Raw genomic sequence first — 21,889 nt, 5'->3', positions numbered from 1 at the left:
GTGAGAGTTTCTTCTCTAGGGAGACATAAAAGATGTCTTCCCATTCTTCAAAAGACCCCAATGAAAAAAACAAAAGTTCAACCCCCCACGAAAGGTCACCCTGGGGAGTCCACGTGTTTGTTGGTCTTACTGACAGAACATAGGTAAAGGATGGCTTACAGGAGCATGGGTGACCCCGAAGCAACCGCAGTGAAAAGTCTTCAGCCTGCCTGGGTAGTGACTTCCTCATAGACACAAAGCTGGAACTCCCCATTCAATTACCGTCCCTAGCACCTCCTGAGGCCACATGTAATTAGGACAGAATTGCATACAAATGCATGGGACAGATGGATGATCAGTGAGGGTCTAATACCGCCCCCCCACAAACACACACACACACACCCTCCTCTGATGAGGGAATGTTAACAGCCACCATGGGCAAGCCTGATGGTCTCTTGCAAGCAGACATGGCCGATGGAATGAAGATAGCTGCTATAGATCTCTGAGGACTATGTTTTTGCAACATGTCTTATACGTGCTTCAGTGCTTAAACTGAACCACATAGCAACCTTGTGTGTTAATGTTCTACAAATAGATAAGGAGAACTATGCCCAAAGAATCTGTCACTTGTCTGAGATTCAATTATGACACTTGAGTAGCTCTTGTCCTAAGTGGTCTCAGAGGAATCAAGACTGGCTTGGGCTGCACTAGAACCTCATTCTGTCTGTCATATGTTGGCTTCATAGACCAGCACTGAGGCCTAAAAAGGGAGCAATTCTACGTAGAAGGTGAAGGAGTTGTTCAAGACATATCTTTATGAGATTGTGACACAAGGAAGGAACAAGACATGTTGCTTCAGTGCCCAGTGGACAGACTGCTGTGTGGAGACTGACCAAGAGCTGAAGAGGGGTGACCATGAAGTTTTTACCTCACAGATTTGAAGTACAGGATTCAACGAATGTGGTCAGGGAGTTGCTGAGGTCCAATCTCAGTAGCTGAAGTGAAGCGACATCACGGGAGCATGGAGCCCGGCGTGAGAAAGACATGCAGGGATGCTCCGTGGCTCTCAGCAGTCATGTGTAGGGTAGGGAACTGAGATATCATCACATAGGTGGGTCTGACGAAGAATGGTGTCAGTTAGTATGGCTAATTTGCAGCTTCATATCTGTTGATGGAAAATTAAATTAAACAAAAATAAAGACAAATTGTTCTTGAACCACTGGAATTAGTTTGGAGCCAGATATGCAAACAGACTATTAACATACAATCAAGCCCTATAACAATGCGACACACAGGGACCCAGGAAGGAATTCACAAAGAGGTAACAAATGAGTCAGGGCTCTGAAGGTTGAACTAGAGCTTGCCACATGAAAAAAGAGATGGAAGAATGTTCTAGACAGAAAGATTCTCACATATAGAAGCTTTAGAAAATGCCCATCATCAGTGGATGAAAAAGTAAGTTGTGAGTACATTGTTAGGTATACCAGAGATCTTTGGTTTATTTTTAGGAAACAAATCAAAACAAAGTTAGCCTATATCTTTTTTGGTACCATGTCATCATTTGTTTCTGTTTCCCGCCCTCTCTCCCTCCCTCCCTCTCTCCCTCCCTCCCTGTCTTTCTTTCTTGATCTCTTCTTGGAAAATATTCTAGAAAAAGACATAGAGAGTGAATACAGAGGTATGAAGTACACTGACGAACTGAGGCAGAGTAAGATCCAAAGTTCAGAAGAGTGACAGAACTGAAAAAATTGTGTGGTCAATGACAGCGTAGTGAGAGGTTATTCTATTGTTTGAGGATATGAAGGGGTTTCTGTGTGGTCTGCCATAGGAGAAAGACGAGAGCACTGTACATTTGAGTGCATGCGGGTTGATGCTTAAGTTCAAATTAAAGTTATAGAACAGAAGAGGAGCTGTAGGGACCCATAATCGGGACCCGTTTTTATTCATGAATACCATTCTAATACCTGTTCTAGATTCTGGAGGCTGACAACAGGCTCTGGTAAGTAGTAAATGGTCAACCTGGGCAATACTGGGTGCCTATAACTGAGTCTGCAGAAGGGAGCAGGCCCAGTTAAGTGTCTGACTATGTGTCTTGGACATCATCACGCCAGACGGTGCTGCAAGGGACTCCAGAGCGTGAATTGTGTAGTATGCAATGTGCTTATGCAAATTCTACACATCTAAGGAAAAAAGTTCTTGTTTCTTATTGAAAAAAAGTATATAATATTCTACAGTTTGAAAAGCTAATTTCAACTACCCCAGAGACCCAATTCCTACCGCAAATGGCATTTGTTTAATCGCTACAGGGACCCTTCCTCAAGTGTGTTTGGAAAGGATGGTAGTAAAACAGTACTCACCCCATCCCAATTAGTGTTTCAAAGGCATGAAATGCTTAGGAGGAGAGAGCAGGGGATTGGAGGTGATAGAAGGAGGGAGGGAAGGGATGCGTGATCCAGATCCATCCATCATAGAAATCTAAACTGAAGAGAGTGACATTTAAAACTCTCATTTTCTGGAACATTTGTACAAACATCCCAGTCACCGGTCCCACTGAGCACTCACGCCCTGCGTTCCTGGCACCCCCACAGGCACCACCTCACCGTCTGCGCGGTGGCGGAGGTCCGCAGTGGTTAGGCCGCTCAGGTGAGGGGCCACCCAGTCCCCAGGGCGCACGATGCTGGAGCCCATTCGCTGTAGCCGCTGCTGCGGGAGGGAGAGGGGGTTGGCCCGGAGGGGAAGGGGCGGGAGACGCCCGGAGAGTGCGGGGGAGGGGGACGCGGGGACGCTACGGGAGTCGGGAGGGGCCTGAGCGCGACGCTGGGAAAGGGGAACGGAGGGCGGGAGCGGCGGGGACGCGCGCTTCGCCTGGGTCGCCGGCGGACGCGCGCAGCAGTCCGAGCCTCAGACGCGCCAGAGCGAGGAACCGCGCAGGGACAGCCGGACTGAGGCAGCTGGAGGCGACAGCTTCTGAAACACGCACGACAGCTGCGTTTCGGGGTCTTGGGCAGTAACGCCCCGGCGGGACGGTAGGCGCGGCGCGAAAACGTGAGTAGCCCTGGGTGTGTCTGGCGGTGGCACTGGTGACACTCAGTTCTGGTGGGTGGACGCTGCTGGAGCGGAGCGAGGAGCCGGAGGCTGCAGCGTTGTAACTCGGACACTGGCTCCTGGGCTCAGCCCCGGCTCTAGTGGGAGTCTGGCAGCGTCTGCAGCACGGGCGAAACGGGTCGGCGACTTCGTTTTCCCTTGCCAGCCCTTGACACAGCCGCGGGCGCCCGCTGGAGAAAGGAGACGCGCTCCCGGGGGACTACGCGGCTCGGAGCCGGCAGCTCCGGTGTCGCCGGCGGGCGCCCACAACTCCTTAGGTCCCAGGTCAACTTCTGGCTGAGCGCGGGTGCCCCACGCCTTCGCGAAAGCCTCTCCTAGAGGTCTGCCCGTGGACAGATGGGCAGCACAGAGCTTTCCGGGCTGGGACAAGGAGGACCCGGAGTGTCACAAGACAGGGTCTCCGAGCGAGGAGCGCCTGAGTCCCGCGGGGCGCGCAGCAGCGTGCGCGCATTCGTGTCCCCGCGGACACATCTGGGCGTGGGCTTTGTTCAGATGTGCTCACACCTGCGCGAATCGCCTTGCTCAGGGGGCGACACTGACTGCCCTCCTCGACTCTCTCAGCCCTTGAGAGGAATGAGAGGAGAATAGGATAGACATTGGAGACCGCGCGCTGGGGACACTTGCAGGAGGCTTTGTTGGCCTCTAGGTGAGGGCCCTGGCGGTCCCCCGCACCACACCCAGCCTCTGAGGACAGGGGCTTAGCAGGGCTGGCCTGCCGGGTTTGAGACGGACTGGAAAGAGCTTCTTTCCTGCCCCGGCTTGCAGTGCTGGGATCTGACAACAGCTTCGTCCCAGGATGCTGTGCTGAGCATGGACTGCAGGCGCTGGAGCATCATCTAGCTGAGAGCGCCATCTGTGCCCGGCACCGCCCCGGGTCCTCCAGGCAGCGCGGGTGGGCGCCGCTGCACGGTGGTTCCCGCGGTGTGCGGGCCAGGACACTCTCGGCCCGCATCTGCCACAGCACGAGGGGGTAAGGGGCGGGAGGAGGGACACGGGATGTCACAGTAGGCAGAGCCACTGAGTCATTCTCCGAGAAGTGTTCTCTGGTTAGCAGGTGCAGCAGGAGAATTCTCTGGGTCTTCTATAGGACTGGTGGGCAGGTTATTTTCTTTCCCCTTTGCTCCCGGGCTACCTCGTCATAATTTGGAGCTGGCTCCAGCCAGCACAGAACGGAGGTCACCATGAGCAAGAGTCCCTCTCCTATCTCACTCCTTACACCCCCCCCCCCCACACACACACCTGCACCCACAACTCCAGACCCGGGCTACACCAGTAGGGAAGATGTTCTGAGAGGGAAATGCAATTTTTTCTTCCCTGATCTTGGATGGTTAATAGTCAGAAGTGTGATCTGAAGAGCAGGGACCTTCCTTTCTGAGGCTCTAGCAGGAAGCCGTGGAGCAGAGTGTTATGGGGCAGGAAGCCTTGTTTCCGCATGCACAAGGAGCTCCCCCTGGGGTTGTTCTGAGAAGGAACACAGTGGCCACTGAATACAAACCTGATTAGTTGGACTGCTTCCGAAACTTGTCTTATGCTGGCCATTCTCTGCTGTGACACCTTTAGAGGTGCTGAAACAATTTAGACAAGGGAATTCTTTCTGAATTAGTGATTATGGCAGCCAGTGTTTTGGGAGAGCTTCAGGAGTGCTGGAACTATGCACATACCACAAGCCGTCTCAATCCCCCTAACCACCATGTTTTAAAAAAGGAGAATAGGAGACAGTGGCTTAGATGGGATAAGTAACTTTCGCAAGATCACATAGGCAGCCAGTGGTGGTGTGGGATTGGATTTTGGTCTTGGTGTTTCCCCCTCCACGACTTTGAAAGTGTGGTCTTCTTTGGGCCTCTCATCAATTTAGAGGAAGCGTGAAATCCTAGTATTCAACACCAAGAATGCTATGCATTACCAAGCCATTTAATTCTGACGTCTTCAGACTGTTTGGTAACAAGCAATACTATAATTCAGAAGACAGTATTATGGGATAACCTTTACTCCTGTTATTCCTTTATGTGCTCTTTTTCATTCCTATTGATTTTTAAGAGTGTGTGTGTGTGTGTGTGTGTGTGTGTGTGTATTTACACTATGGCCCACACGCACCACTCAGAGGACGGTTTTCAGAAGAGGTCTTTCCTCCCCACAGTGTTTGGAGGCAGGGTCTCTCATTTCCGCAGCTCTGTTGAGTGCTGACCAATTCTTGCCCTCCCCGCTCATGGCAGACGTCCTGGGCACTGCATTAGAATTTCTACGTGAGTTCTAGGGATCACCTCACTGGCTTGCATCGAAAGAGCTTGTACTTGCTTAGCCACCTCCCCGGTCCTAAGCCAAACATTTATATCCAACTAAAAGCCCCAATCCTAAATGCCCTTTGTAGATGATTGGACTATTCCTCAAATTCTATACTGAGTGAAAAGTCTTAGCACAGAAACTTAAGGTGGCCTCCAGTGTCCTAAATATGTGACAATGTGTGGTGCTTTTACCAAGCCCCTCCACATTGCTAGTAGAAAAGAAGACTTCAAAGGAAAGTAATATCGAACATCCCTGTCATAGCTGTTAGAGTTATTGCAATGACCAGTCAGTTCAAAAGTGGGTTAATTTTTTCTTTCACAACCCAGACTCAGGAAAATTCCTAAGTGTCTCATATTCTTGGGGGGTATAGTGCTATAATAGAGGTTAAAACTGTGCTTGACAGTTTGAATTTCAAAAGGAGTGCAACAGGTCTCAGAGAACTCACCTGGTCTTGTATAGCAGGGTAGTGGTACTGCCACGGACTGATGCAAACACCCTTACACCTCAGTGTTGCTGTTGCAGCGTTGACGGTAAATAGAAAGGAAGCTGTCTTTGGAAATATTGTTTCATGTGCGACACATGTGGTGATGATGGCCAGGTGTGAGTGCTTCAGAAGTGCGTGTCAGAAATGTGTGGGAATGTACGGACCCAAGCAGTAGACAGTTTCCTTAGGGATCTCTTCATTGATCACTTTTATTAGTATCCTTTTCCTCATGTGAAGGATAGAATGGAATCTGTATGTACTATATCATGAACCTACTTAGGTACTACTTAGTGGAATTTCACAGGGGTTTTCCATAAAGAGATTAGTTTGTTCATTCATTCATTAATGGATTATCCATAGCTATTTACTGAGGGAGTGGCCTCTTGTCCTGGGCACTGGAATGAGAGTGATGAGCATAGCATTTCTATCATCAATGACCACAGGTTTACTTTTACAAATCATCAATGCTCAGCTGGTAAACTTGCGCAAACTGACACACTGGTGTTACCGGCACTCAAATCCCAGAACACAGTCTAACACCATCCGTAAATGCCCCCTTGTGACCTCTTCCTGTCATCCTTTTCCTGAAAGGGAACCACTAAATATCATCATGCTGATGCTCTTACCATGACAGCGCTAAGTCCCAACCTGAAGCCTCCATCAGCTGCCACTGGAGTCTCATCCTAAGGACCAGTTTCTGTCTGAGAAGGATGACAGCCCAGAACAAATAGGGCTGGGACAGCGCAGCTGTGCTGTGCTTGCCTGCGCTGGAAAGCTTCTTGCCTGTGGCTCTAAGGAGTGTTCAGGTCAGCTTTCAGCTGCCCAGATGGTAGATGAATAGGGAGTGGTTTGCAAGTGACTGACATTTGCAAAAGTGGCTGGGATTAGCACACATAGAGGACCTGAGTGTGCTTTCCAGCGCCGGTATCAGGGGACTCACAACCATGTAACTTCAGCTCCAGGGGACCCAAAGCCTCTGGCCACCAGCATTCACATACTGTACGTGTGTACACAGAGATACATACATTCACATATCAAAAATAATAAAAAATCTTCTAAAAATCACTTAGATGTTCTTTCTATTTTAAATTTTGTGTTTTCCCATTTGAAGAACCCCTTAACCTTCTTGGCAGGTAAACAAACCTTCCCTGTCAGGTGAGAAAAAAGAGACCTGGGTGCGAAGGGCAAGATTCTAGTGACTTATTTTATTTAGCTTATTGTCTGCTTACAAAATGAAAAGATCAGTTGGCTTCCCCATCCGCCCCCCCCAAAGGCGTCTGTTGGCATCAAAGGGCAAAGTCCTTCTTTCTCCAGATCTATTATAGTATAATTGACAAAAGAAGTTGCATGTATTTAAAGGCATGCAGCTTGATGTTTTTATTTATATATGTTATGAGATGATCATCAAATATAATTGCCATATTCATCACATCACCTTCTATATTGCCATTTTCTCATTTTGAAATAAGAACATTTAAGATCTACTGTCATAGCAAACTTCAAGAAAATTTCAATAATATTATTGACCACAGTCAATTCGTTAGCTCTTCATTAGCTATTCAGAAATTTATGTTCCAACCTAACAAACTTTGTACCCTTTGACCAATGTCTCCATTTTTCACTCACATCTCCACCCCCAATTCATGGAACCACCATTCAACTGCATGCTTCTGCGTTCGATTGACACTTCGTGATTTTTCTTCCTCTGTCTCTTCCTCCTCCTTTTCCCCATCTCCTTTCCCATCCCCCCTTTTAATGATTTATTTTGTATGTTTGGATCTTTTGTCCGCATATATGTTTGCATCACATGCATGCAGTTCCCAAAGAAGCTAGAAGAAGGTGCTGAATCCCCTGGAAGTAGAGTTCATTGGTTGTGAGCTGCCATGTAGGTACTGTGACTTAAATCCATGTTTCCTGGAAGAGCAGCCAATGTTCTTTTGAGCCATCACCTTAGGGTCTTTTGATACAGGGTCTTGCCTTGTCAGTCTTTGAATTCTCAATATTCCTACATCCACTTTTCAAGTGCTAGAATTACTAGCGTAGGCCACCATACCTAGCTACCGAGGTTCCTAATACTGAGAAGGAATACATTATATCAACGCATGATTGATGGTTTTGTTCTCAAAGTGAGAAGCTGGTGGCTGCCGGAAGGAAGAATGTACTAGGTTGGGCTTACCTCCATTTTTAGCAACATGAATTTGTTCATAATCAGTTATCTTTCAAAGGAGAGATTAATTTGATACATTTATATAAAATGTAATGCTTTTGTTGGGTTTCTTTAGACTGTAATAAAGTATAAAGTCTGTTATTGTAACCATCTTAAAATAAATCAGTCAGTGACATTAAGAACTGACACCATGAGGAATCATCATCGTTGTCCGTCTCCAGCATCTTCATCTTCTCAAACTGAAACTTGGTGCCTATTAAACAGTAACTCCTCTTCTCTTCAATCTCTGGCAACCATCACCCTACTCTGTTGCTCTGAATCTGACCAAGTATCTCACATGAGCAGAGTCATGTACAGCCTTTTATTACTGGCTTCCTTTAGTTTGCACAATGCATTAGGTTTTCCTTTCATTGTACTCATAATTTCATTCTCTGTGCCACGTTTTGTCATTCATCTGTCAGTGAACACCCGGGTTACTTTACCTTTTGGCTTCTTGTATGATGCCACTGTGAATGCGGATGCCTAAGTGTCTGCTTGAATCATTGTTTTCAGTTGTTTGGGGTATGTACCCAGAAATTAGGCTGCCAGATCACATGACAACTCTTCTAAAACTTATTTTAGGATCACCATACTTTTTGCTGTAATCCTTGCATCATCTTGCATCTCCATCAACTGTGTGGTGGTTCCAGCCTCTCCACATCTTAACCAACACTTGGTACTTTCTGCTTTCTTGATAAGAGTTGTCATAATGGCTGCAAAATGCTGCCACTTCTGCTTTTAAAACTACAGAGTAAGAACTGGGGAGATGTGTGTGTGGGTAAAACACTTGCCATGGAGGCACGAGGACCTGAGTTCAAATTCTACAAACCCGTTAAGTGCTGGATGTGGCATGCTTTTGAAATCTCAGTGCTCCTACAGAGAGACTGGAGCAGAGACAAGAGGGTCCTTCTGACTCATGGCCAGTCCAGTAATGAGAAACAAAGAGACCCTGCCTCAAACAAGGTAGAAGGCAAGGACTGGGACAGAGGGTGATCGGCGGCTCCACACACTCAAACACACATGTGCCATACAACCATCAACACAAAATAAAGCTCTAAATTAGTATACCATGTTTTATGAACAAGTCACTCAATTTCCCAATTTTGTGGTCCAACCCTTATTAACTAGGAGTTACACAAGCTCCAACAACTATGGCTGACCCCATATCTTGTACAAAGCCTGAAATAGATGCTGGTGTGCGTGTGTGTGTGTGTGTGTGTGTGTGTGTGATACTCTAACAAGAGACAACATGGTGATTTTGTTTGTCCTTTTGATATTTTAATGTGTTGACTATGTGTATGTGTATATATATGTATGAATATATATGTATGTATGTATATATATATATATATATAAAGAGACACACACACATATTTGTATGTATGTATGTCTGTGGTACATTTGTACCAAATGATTTTGTTACAAGAGTAGATTCAATTATTACATCTTTTAATTGCCCCAAAGTGACATCATTATTTTAATTCAGAGCCAGAGCACGTGTGCCCCAGGATGGGAACAGATAGAAATATCTTCATGCTGAATGTTTCAGGATGTGCTGGAATTGCAAATTACTTCTCTGCCCCAGCATTTCTCCTGCCATTGACTCTTCAAAGATGACACAATGACCCTCACCACCAATTGTAATTGCTTAGCTGAGCTAATAAAAAAAAAAGATGTGGTGTCAACTTAATTGACCTATTTTATTGGCCTACAAGATTGGAATTGCAAATTAGAACAAAAATAACAGCATAATGGAGGGTTTCCCTCAAATAATTTAAAAGGTAGTGAGTGTAAGAATTTTGTAGTGTTGATCAGCACAGACTCCTGCGCTGCTCACACTGTAAAGGTCTTACTTGGTTTCAAAACACCACTAGCAAGTCCTGTCCAGTACTCCATGTTCCCTTGCTATCTTCTCTATTGCCCATAATTATTTAATCCACAGGAGAATAATGATGACAGTTACTATTACACCAATTGATCCTAAAATTCTCCTTATTAAGTGATAACAGAAAATACTGGATATAGCACTTTACAAATGTATATTTGTTTATAATACATTCCACATTTATGAGGTGCATGGTTTATTGGTTCAAAACCCACTCTAACTAGAAAAGTCTATTCCCAGGGCAGTCCGAGGGAATCCTGTAGGAGGTTCCACTGGGCACTATGCAATGAATTTGATTTATCTTCCTCAAGTGGGTTGAGGGCATTCAAAAAATCCCGTATGTGTGTATTCAGCATACAGTAATCTTTTCTCCAAATTTCAACTTTGAAGCTGGTTCCATGCCACTCTTAGATGCCCCTGGCATTGAATGGTGTGATTTAAACATGCATTTTCGATGAACATTGCAAATGTAGCTTAAACTCTATGAACGTATCCCCTCTAGGGAGGAGGAAGGGGAGGAAGAAGAGTGCTAATTTCCCACTAATTATGCCCGAAGGTACGAATGGACTGTGAAAGACTTTCGTCCTGGAGGGTTTTTGCTTTTTTTTTTTTTTTCCTGGTTCTTTGAGGGAGGATGGCTAGCAAGCAAGCAGCCTTCCAAAGCCTGGTGCGCCTTTTCAGTCCCTCACCTCAATGGCGAGCTGAAAGGCCGGCCCTGAACAAAGGAGGCCTGTTTTGCCTGCCCCACTTGCTGGGCTGTTGTCTTGGCCCTTTTCAGCGAAGGAGGGGGGAGCTGGGTCAAAGTTGAAGAACACTGAAAAGGAATTCAAGCTTCATGTCGAAATTTGAATTATAGCTTCAGTTTGAGTTCAGCGTAAATCAGTTTGAATTGAAAATTTTGAATCTCTGGAAGCTGAAGTGACAGATGGTGTTGGAGCTGTCTGTGTAGCCCTGCCTAGCATACCCTTCATGTTGAGCGCCCAAGCCAGGCTCTCTGTAAACATCTAGTTAACTGACAAAAGTTTGAACACTGTAGGAAGTGCAGTTTGATGCTGTACAGTGCATTAAGACACTGGGCTGGGTGTATTAAGGGGAGGCCCCTGTGTCTGGCAGACATTCAGATGCAGTCGTCCCTCTAATTGCATTGCAAATATTCTTTTGATTATTCTGTAACTTTCCCCTCCCTCATCTGGCTGAGTGAAAACAGAAATCCAAAAATTATGTTACAGTATTTGGGAATTGTTTGCAAAATATTTTTATATATAATAAAGGGAATTTGTCATAAATATTTACTCATTTCTATATAGTATATTTGGGCTTTCTGGCTCTGGTGGGGACTGATGACTTATATTTATTCTTGAGGTTATTAATATGACACATGGTTCTATTCAGTTTGGTAGGTAGCATCCAATTAAAAATGTTCCAATAGAATTGAGCTACAAAATAAAACAATTGCTAAGAGGTAGAGTTTACTAAAGTATAAATAAAATAAAAAAACAATTTTGGCTAATTTAAAACTTCCTTAGTTTAAATAAAAGTTAAAAATTGGCTAATTTAAAACTTCCTTAGTTTTCCTTAAAAATAGTACTAGAAACCGAAAAAATATCAGTTCTTGGAAACAGAAAAATTGAGAGTTGAAAAGTTAGCACGTTTTATTTTGTTAATTGATTCTTTAAATGGTTTGGTTCTAAGCACTAACTCACATGTGTTTGCATACACACATATACATATACACAGAGAAATTTTTGCTTTCCGAGGAAAAACATGGAAATAATTTGAACAAACAAGAGGGAAGTTAGGGAAAATTTAGGCAAAGGCTAATTTGTTTCAGATTAATTCTTTTAACTCATATGATAGAATGTATGCTTCTTACCTTTAAAGCTAAACTGCATTTTAACTCCTGGCATAGGGTTTTTAAATCCCATGGCTAGAAGTGTGTATTTCTAGTAGCAGTTGCCATGATTTAGAATTGCAGTGGCTGGTGGGATAGATACACCAAAGGCTGCCCCCTCTCCTGGAGCCAGGAGAGATGGATTAAGTGGCAGATAGTGAGGAAGTTCATGGTCTAATTCATTTTCTGGATCTGAGACTGAGAGATTCGAGATGAGGGGCTAGAGAATGTTTGGCTAGAGAGAAGGCTTAGTTGGGCACTGAGTTATGACATCCCAGAGAAGTGTCCCGTGGCAGAAGGAATAAGACTTATGTAAGTAAGGAGCAGAGCAAGAACAGAACAATGTAAGTCTAATAATACAAAAAGCTCAAGGAAAAAAAACAATAAAAGTAAAAATGCATGGTAATTGCCTGGTTTATAGAGAATAATCTTTATTTCATATCATCCGATATTGGATATATTTTATGATTGTGAGACTCAGGACATCTAAGAAACTTGAATATCCTAAGACAGAAATAATTCATAACATAATCTATAAAACACAATATGGCAATATATTTTCATTGTAAAGAAATTGAGAGTTTCCTAAGGAGTGACACCTAATGTTATCTCGGTCTTTATACTTTATGGTACGCTTTAGCAGTTAAATTCTTGCTCAGGTCTGCTCTTCTTTCTAGCCATTTTGTTTCTTTATGTGCTAGTGGTCACCTTGAGGAAGCTAGATCATTATTTATTTCTAATAGCGTTCTTTCCTTTGCATAGAATTATATGGCTCAGCTCCTAAAATACATCAATCCAGGGTGGGTTTTTTTTGTTTGTTTTTTGGTTTTTGTATGTTTGTTTGTTTTTTTTTGTTGGTTTCTTGTTTGTTTGTTTTTTGAGACAGGGTTTCTCTGTAAACTTTGGAGCCTGGAACTAGCTCTTGTAAATCAGGCTAGCCTCAGACTTACAGAGATCTACCTGCTACTGCCTCCTGAGATTAAAGGTATGTACCACCACTGCCCGGCTCCAGTGTGCTTTTTTAGTTGTGTGTAAGGAGAGAATGCATTTATTCAGTCTACTGTGCACACAGATACACAGGGAAACTTCATCAGATGAGGTTAAGTCAATGAGGAGGGAGACAAGTGGAAATGAAAAATATCCCAATTACACGGAAATGTTGGGTATTTGCTCTAAATCTCATTGAGAGACCAGGTTCCACATGTCAAAGAGAAAAGGATAACGAAGTAGTTGTCCAGATCCATTGAGTCTTCCTCATAATAGCATTGTGCCAGCATTCCCTGGGTATCTGACTGAGGAAGCCCTGTCCCCACTCTGCTCTCTTAGCAGCCTTAGCTGCTTTTGTCTTAGCATGTGTATGCAAGAGTCCCATATTTGGTGGTGAACAGCTGAATGCATGGATATGGAAAAATGTTGGACCATTGAAGGAGCATTTTGTGGAGAGAATTGGGTGAGATTTTTATGCTTCACCCTGGTTTGAAGACATAACCATGTCTAGAGCATGGGGAATGGAAATTCGTAATTGCATGCCTGTAAATTCTGTAGATTGTGGTTTGCTTTATGCTTCTAAATCAGGCACTTGAGCTGGCAGATGAAATGCTTCAGTGGCGAAGGCTGCTATTTCTTAAATCATTCTAAGTCAGTCTTAAATGTTCTCTTCGTGACCTCAAGGACCTCCACTATAATTTTCTACCTTCGTACACCCACGATAGTTCTGGATTTACACAGGGCTTTCCTTTCCCCCACTTTCTGAAGCTGTGACATGCCCTTTCCCTGGGGGGATGTATGGATGGCAGCAAGCTCATCAAGTGAAGCGTTTTCTGAGATTGCTTTCTGCCTCGTGAATTTGTAGAAACTGGAATCAAGGTGCACAGGACAGAAAGAAGAAGTAAGAAAGCCTGCTGCAGCTTTAAAACCAGGGCTTTGCCCCCACTTTGTGTGGCCTCTCCATCCTTGTACATACTGTTTGTGTCATATGCTGAGATAGATGTGAGCTGAGTTCCTGCAGGTTCTTTCCTGTCTAGTTGTGAGCTATAGGGGTTGGGCTCAAGGCATGGCTGCCATGTTGAGAGGTTATTCCAGCGTCGACAGTTATATATATGACATCCTTGGTTAATGCAAGTTTGAGAAGCATTAGTTCAGTCACCATTGATCAGGAAACTTCGTTTAGCTCAGTGTTTTTCTTTCTGAAAGAATGTTATTGAGAGATTAGAAACTGTCTCATCCCCACCCCAGCTTCAAGAGTGCATATAACTATCCCCAATGGACAGTTGAAAACAAAAGGGCAGATAGTACAATGACGTAGATGCCAGTTGTTTGATCCGCCATTGCATTCTGGCGAATTGCCCTCAGGTATATACACATATCCTACATCTTTAGTGATATCTGTGTGTGGTAGTTTGAATGTATTTGTCCCCCATAATCTGAAAGGGAGTGGCACTATTAGGAGGTGTGGCTTTGTTGGAGTAGGTATGGCCTTGTTAGAGGAAGAGTGTCACTGTGGTGGCGGATTTTGAGCTTTCTTACATTCAGAATGCTACCCAGTGAGTCAGTTGATTTCCTGCTTCCCGCCAGATGCAGCAGTCAGCTCCAACACCACCTTAGCCTGCTTGCAGCCATACTCCCTGCCATGACAGTAATGGGCTGAACCTCTGAAACTGTAAACGAGCCCCCTCAATTGAGTGTTTTCTTTATAAGAGATAAGAGTCGCCGTTGCTGTGGTGTCTCTTCACAACCATAAAAACCCGAACTAAGACACCTTGTCTACCTGATTTTTCAGTCAATGAAGTAGTCCTGTGCTGCAGTCCGGCAGACTGGACCCTTTATCAATGATGTAAAATTAGAACTGTTGAAGATACATTATATTCCTAATTTCCAACAAATGGAGATAGTGTGTGTGTGTGTGTGTGTGTGTGTGTGTGCGTGTGTGTGTGTGTGTGTGTGCGTGTAAGATTGAATTAATGTGGTCCAATAAGGCAAAAGTTCAACAAACAGTTTCCATCAGTTGTAGTCAATGTTGGTGATAGGCATTTGAGCTCTAATTGAGTTGGTTTCGAACCATAGTCACATTCGTATTTTTAAAGGAGATAGTAATTGGTTTTTGTGTGTCAGCCGTGGGTAGCTGGTGACCTTACAAACCAATAAAGTATAAAACCCATTAAATGTATTTGTCTTACAAGTGGCATATGCTTAGACATTTGATACAAATTTGCAGAGAGGCTTGTGGGGAGGTAGGGTGGTCTCATTGTCACGTGTTTCGTTGAGCTGATCCAGGAGCTCATTTTGAAATATGGCTGTCTTCATTTCTCACCTGTTTTCAGCCTCCCTTTAATATGCAAAACAGCGTTTTGAAAGGTACACACTGATTGGGTGAGTTCTTACAGCCCTAGACAGGGGTAGAGTGCAGGTGGAAGTTTGTGTCTGAAAACCATGGTCTTGGTGTGAACTCTTTGGCATTTTAACATTTGGCTTGAAAGAAACTTGTAAGGATTGCTTCCAGGGTTTACAGATTTAAGAATTGATCCAACTTTATTTGCAAATGTACAAATATGGGCCAGTAAGTTTACTCTGTGCTGCTTACACGTTTTTGGATCTATTATAGTCTTTGAAATTATTGGTCCACAGCTGTTATATTAAACTCATATTTTAAAGTTTTATAAACTAGACCACTTCAGTTATTTTCAATTTGAAACAAGTAGACTTCACCTTGGGCAACCAGTTACTGCTAAGGAGATTAGAAATGAGCTCTGCGTGGCCTTATTCTAAGGGTGGCTTGAATCCTTCTCACTCTCCTGTCTCCACTATTCAGTTAGGAGCAGGGCCAGTCATGAATATGCATGTGTCAACACACCTGTGACCAACAGGCCTCCCATCAAGGAATAGCTGAGTATCGGTTACTTTAGAAACACATGACTCCTAGCAGCTGCTGTCTGTGGCCCACAGGATGCCCTGGTTTACATGACAGCTGCACATCATATACTGTGGCCACACTACTTCAGCCACTTCCACGGTCAGGATATCTAAGGGGGTGGGGAGTGCAAGGGAGTCTACCAATCCTATGGTATTATTAGTTCACTGGCAATCTGATTCAGAAGTCACACACACACACACACACACACACACACACACAAAATAACACACATGTATGTAAAATAACATACACACATATTAGAACAAGGGTTCATGTGGTTTTGACAACTGATTACTATGAATACATAGTAATAATCACAGACCTATTTTACTTTGCCATAGGAGCACCTTCTGTGAAGTCTCATTTAGTCTTCACCAAACCAAACTGTGACAGAAGTTGGCAATTATTTTTTTTTCATAAAGGGACAGATAATTAATGTGGTAGGCTTTACAGGCCATGGATTCTCTCCAGAAATAGACATAGATGGTATGCAAATGAGCAAGCATGGGCATGCTCCCATAAAACTTTCTTTACACAATTGAAACTGGGTCAGGTTTGGCCCATGGGTCCTGGTTGGCCTACTCTTACTTTATGCTGTTATACATGTTTTATAGATGAGGCAACAGGCTTCAAGAGTCTTAAAACTGGCTATACTAGCGTAGCTGCTTGGTGTTTCTCTATGCATTTAACCTTTTCCTTTTGCCTCAGTTCCTGCATGCTACTGAGGTCTATAACGAGATGGCCTCTGTATTTGTGAGTTACAGAGAATGAGTCAATATGTGTAATAAGCAGTGTCAGCCAGTATCCACAAGATGCTGTGTAAGTGAATGTTGGTAGCCTATTTTAGCACATTCGCGTGAAGTGTCTGCGTTCTTGCCTGTTTGAGTAATGATTTTAGGATCCCCTATTCTGCTATTCCTGCTATTGTAGTCAATAGGCTTGCTAGAAGAAAATGTCCCAACGTTTTAAAAAATAGGTAAAATTTTGCCCTTCAAGTGCACTCACATATAGGTGGGCCATGTCTTCTACACTGTGATATACCTTGCATACTAGAAGGAAGATGCTTGTTTTCACTAAAGAACATCCCACAGAAGAGTTGCTATTGCATTTCATATAAAACCCTTGAAAGGATTCCAAATTGCTCCCTTCTTCCTAGGATGGACATGGTCTTTTGTGTTTATTTCCATGGTAACCGGTGAGTTTCGGCTTTAGAATAACAGACCTTACCTGAGATAAGCTTCCAGCTGACCTTCTTGTGCATCCTGGTGCCAAAACGGCACCTGAAGCAGAATGACAATGGCCCACGGTGTTCTTTTCATTTTACTTTAAATTAAATTATTCTTATATAGCAAGTTCTTTAAAGACTGAAGGTCCTGAGAAGGTGCCAAAATTATGAAGAACTTCAGAATCTTCAGAATCAAATACCCTTCAGAGATGTTCCTGGAATAATACAAGGTGCACCAGAGCTCAGCTTTCATGGCTGTGGGGTGAAGGGCGCTGGAGAAGTGTGCAGCTGGCAAATGGGGGCTTCAGGTTGCCTCAGAGCTTTTCAGACTGTGAGAGGAGCTCCAAATGGAGCCACTCCCTGAGAGAGAAACCAGAGAGGGGAAATTCTTGTGCAAAGGTAACTCTATTCTCTTTGGAGAGCTGAAGTCTGTGAACACAATTGAACTTCTCTATTCATTACCTTGAAAGCCCACAGCGGAATAAAACCCAGCCAGTGGGAAAGTTGGCCGCTGTGCTCACGGGACGTGATTTTTGTAAATTAATTGCTAACAAATTATTAAGGGTATGGATGGTGAATTTAATGACTCTCCTCCCCCTGTTGGGTAAATTTCTAGAAAACATAGTTTTAGGTTATAGTATGTTGAATTCAAATGTATCCTAGAAGGGAATTATAGCATAATCACATTTTTCATGGTGTATTTTATAGCTTTATGTGATATAAAATCCAGTCATGGTAAATATAAAATTAGTGCTTTTTTAAAAAATAAGATTATATTTTTCCAGGTGTGTGGAGCAGTGTTTTAAGATACCGCCTAAGGTTTTTGACCCCATGTTTTCTTGCACTGTGCTGGTAGGGCCTGTGAAAAGAGATATTAATTAATACATAATTAGGTTACATTATATGGCAGGCTTGAAGAGGGTTTGGAGAAGTAATAAAAATTCCTAGGCAATTATGATCTAATAGAATGGGAGATTAGATTACTCTAGGTAGGCCTGGCCTCATCGGGTATAAGCCTTACTAAAATGCTGCTGCAGGAGACTCCCTCTCACCAGCTCTGAGGAAGACAATATTTTTATTGTGAATACCTTGTGAAGAAGCAAGGTCTTCGTCCTTAACTTGCAAGGAGCTGGTTGCTACCAACAGCCTAGAGGAGCTGAAGACACCCTGAGCTGTAGGTGAGGAAGTCACCTGACCACCCTCTTGCTGGCAACCTCTTAGAGCCCCCTGTAGCCATGCCTCCTCTTCTGGCCCAAGAAGCTATGAAATACTGATTGTGTATTATTTTAAACCTCTAAAAATGCTACAGTGTGTTATAATAGCAATGGAAAACTAATGAAGCTAGTATCACCACAATACACATTTGAACGTTTTCATTATCTCCTCAGAATTGCCCCAGGGCCATTTTCAATTACATTTACCCAAGGCATCTAGTTTCTTTCTCTGTATATTTCCATTTTTCCCCCTGGATATTTTATATGAGTGGACTAATGCAATATATCTTTTGGGTCTGCCTTCTTTTAGATAGCCCTAAAAATGTTCTACTATTATTATTGCATACGCACATATCTGAATGAGGGGGAAATGTCACAGTGTGGGAGTGGAGGTCAGGGACAACTTTGTGGAGTTGGTTTTCTCCTTCTACCTTTATGTGGGTTCTGAGGCTCAAACTTAGGCCACCAGGCTTGCAAGGCAAGTGCTTATCTGCTGGGCCATCTCTCTGGACCAAGTTAGCATGTTTTAAGGCGTCTCAATGAATCACTAGTCCACTGTATAAGATACCATACTGCAATTACATGTTCATCATTGAATCAACATTTGTATGGTTTGAAATTCAGGATTCTGATGAGTAACGATGTTGCAAACAGTACATTCAGATTTTTGTGTGTACCTTGGGTAGATATTTGATAACAGAGTTGATAGAACGATGGCAGAGTTATGATTAACTTTCAAGATCTTGCCAAATTGTCTAATGTAGCTACAGCATTTGATTCTCTCACCAGCAATGAGTGAGGTTTCCAGTTTCCTAACACTCCTGTCACACTTATTATTGTCTGTCTTTTTATTGTGACCATTTTTAGAGAGTACATAGTAATATTTCATTGTGGTTTTGCCTGTATTTCACTACTGGCTAATGTTCTAATTCTCATATGTTTGTTAGCTAATGATAGAGCTTCTTTGTAGAAATATCTATAAGATTTTTTTCAATTAAAATAATTTGTATTATTAAGTGATTTAAACGTATATTTAAGACTTTAAGATTAAGAATTTCTTAGACTGCCAGACCCCAAATCATGACACAGATTTATTATTAATTATGAATGTTTGGCCATAGCTCAGTCTTCCTTCAATGCCATTTTTTCTTACTCACTCTTCTCTCTGTTCTTTAGCTTGAGTAATTTCTATTGATCTACTTTCCAGTTTGCTGATTCCATACTCTGCTTTCTCAAAATTTGCAGTGGGTATGTCGGGTAAAATTTTTATTTCAGACATTGAACTTTTTAGTGGAAATTTAATAGTCCCATGATGATAGGTGATGCTATATCTTGAAATCCTGATTAGAATATGCCTATCAAAATTCCCCATTTGATTCCTTTGAATACCATAAAATTTAAGCTCTCTCATTATCTGACTAGTTGCTAATCTTCTTTTCTTTAATGTTTATACATGGTTTCCTTTAGTTTCTGTACATAATTTTGACACCTGCATAGATATTCTGGTTTGCAAAGTTCAGCAGTGAGTATCATGCAAGGTCATTTTCTCTGGATAGTTTCCCCCTCAGTTTTTTTCCCCCTCAGTTTTTAAAACACGTTTCATTTTCTATTGCTTGTTTTACAATTACTTCTGTTCTAAAACCAGTGATTTAGGTAAGCAGTTGTTGCCTTAAATTTAGTATAACTCCCTTCACCAGGGACTTGTAGCTGTTATTTTTGATTAACAAGGTGTTGGTATGAAATCTGTGACATGCTTTCCTCAAAATATATGATTGAGTGTTGTTTCTTTTTATTTTGTTTGACTTTTTATTTATCTTTTTATTTACAAAAATTTTAATCCTGCTCCCATGTTTAATTCTGTATTTGCATTGTCTAATAATCAGCCATGAATCTTCTCAAAGTTATGTTCAAATGCTTAACAAAGTTGTCCTTCTCTGCTGAGTGAGTGTAAGGAATGCATTCATAGTGAAAGCCATTTTCAAAACTCACCCCAGCTCTTGTGTCTACTGTATGTGTGTGTACATTTTTTTCCCCTTTCGAGACAGGGTTTCTCTGTAGCTTTGGAGCCTGTCCTGGAATTATCTCTTGTAGATCAGACTGGTCTCGAACTCATAGAGATCCACCTGCCTCTGCCTCCCGATTGCTGGGATTAAAGGTGTGTGCCACCACCGCCAGACACTGTGTGTATATTTGTATATTGTACTGGCAAACACGCACAACACACACACACACACACACACACACACACACACACACACACGCCAACCACTCTTGATTGACTCTGACTATATGCATGGCTTGGGATCCTTCAGTCTCTATGATGTATTTGTGTAGTATTTGTTAACTCAGGAATCACGGAGAACTTTTTCTGACTTACTGATATCTGGGTCACCTACTAGATCTCTGTTAATTGTTGACTCATCCACTAGCAATTTTTTTTTGTCCCAAACAGAATCCCATCTACAGTGTATGGAAAACGCTATCATTCCTGTTTGCTTTCTAGTGAAAACATCTATGTTATCTGTGAGTGCCCTAACCAAGTGATCCCCCCTGACCCCCCTTCACAGTGCAGTGAAGCAACAGTTTTTACGATGTGGTGTGTTTGACTCAGATGAACAGCAGACCATGCTGGAGGGTGGGGACGGGTGGGAACAGAAGCAGAGGTAGTCAACAACGTCTCGTGGGCTGTTTCTGACCCTGAATTTGGTGGCTATGAACATGTGTTTCTCAGCTTGTCGAGTGCATTTGGTTAATGTGCAGAGCTGAAACGGTTTTGTCTCCGGTTTTGTCCTGGTTTATAGTTGACTTTTAGGAATTCAAAACCTCCTCACTGCTTTACCTGAAGTCTTTCTCATCATCCCTTCCTCTCCCCTTCCCACTTTCTCCGTGTGTGCATTCATGAAGACCCACTGATCAGGATGAGTGAGCCCCCAAATAAATGTGAAATACATTTTTGTATATTTCAGATGTCTGAAGGCTATATCTGTTTCTCAGATCGATCTGCTTTTGTAGGTGTGACAGATGCAGAAAAGAGAAGGGGATTTTGAGAGTGGTATTCTACCCAATTGTTACTGTTTGCCGTGACTTCTATTTCCTCATGTGATTTGTTTAACTTCTAGAAGCCTCAATTTCTTCAGTAGTAAAATAGGGATTGCAAGGATTAAGTAAGAAATAAAAATATGTAGAGCAAGACTGGTATATAAGCAAAGTCCCCCAAAATGCCAGTTCTGATGTAGGTGTGTCAAGTAATGGATTACCATTGACTTCTATAGATTTTTTTTTTCATTCAAGGATAAGGCAGAGATTTTAGTATGTATTTTTTCTAATAATTAAAATAAAAACTACTAGGAGAAACATTAAATAAATAAGGATGAAGTCACCAGAAGAAGTAAAGGCTGTGAGAGACTTTGGAGGCGGCTGAATAAGGTACTATAGACACACTAGTGAGGGCCTTAGATTATGAGAAAAGAAGCAATCCCGACAAGAGAGGCCAATAACAAATGGAAGGATTCTTAGCCCCACCTAGAATAGAGGGATGCTGGCAACAGGGGCTATGCATTATATCCTTACCTCCCCAGAACAGCCTTTCCCAGTTTTCTGCTAATGGCAGTTGCTCTGGCTTTAGCTCTACAAGGTAGCTTTTGCTCTGAACTATCAGAGACCGGAATGGATCCCCAGGCACAGGCTGTCAACATAGTTCTTGCCTA

The 21,889-nt window shown here is 42.9% G+C and overlaps 1 protein-coding gene across 21 annotated transcripts in view; it reads left to right on the top strand.

Annotated features, from left to right (window-relative positions):
• Positions 1–2,831: 2,831 nt before the first annotated feature.
• The window catches only part of Nrcam (neuronal cell adhesion molecule), a 254,523-nt gene continuing 235,465 nt past the window's right edge, over positions 2,832–21,889 (top strand). For 4 of the 21 annotated variants that reach the window (XM_026782345.1, XM_026782356.1, XM_005343815.3 and 1 more), the window contains exon 1: positions 2,833–3,024. The gene's annotated coding sequence lies outside the window, so the exon portion shown is untranslated. Of the gene's footprint in view, positions 3,025–21,889 lie in introns of all 21 variants that reach the window. The other 17 variants (XM_026782375.1, XM_026782366.1, XM_026782371.1 and 14 more) reach the window with 6 other exon arrangements.

Source organism: Microtus ochrogaster, chromosome 1 (assembly GCF_000317375.1).
Source record: "Microtus ochrogaster isolate Prairie Vole_2 chromosome 1, MicOch1.0, whole genome shotgun sequence".
Lineage (NCBI taxonomy): Eukaryota > Metazoa > Chordata > Mammalia > Rodentia > Cricetidae > Microtus > Microtus ochrogaster.
This window is presented reverse-complemented; position numbering and strand designations above follow the sequence as displayed.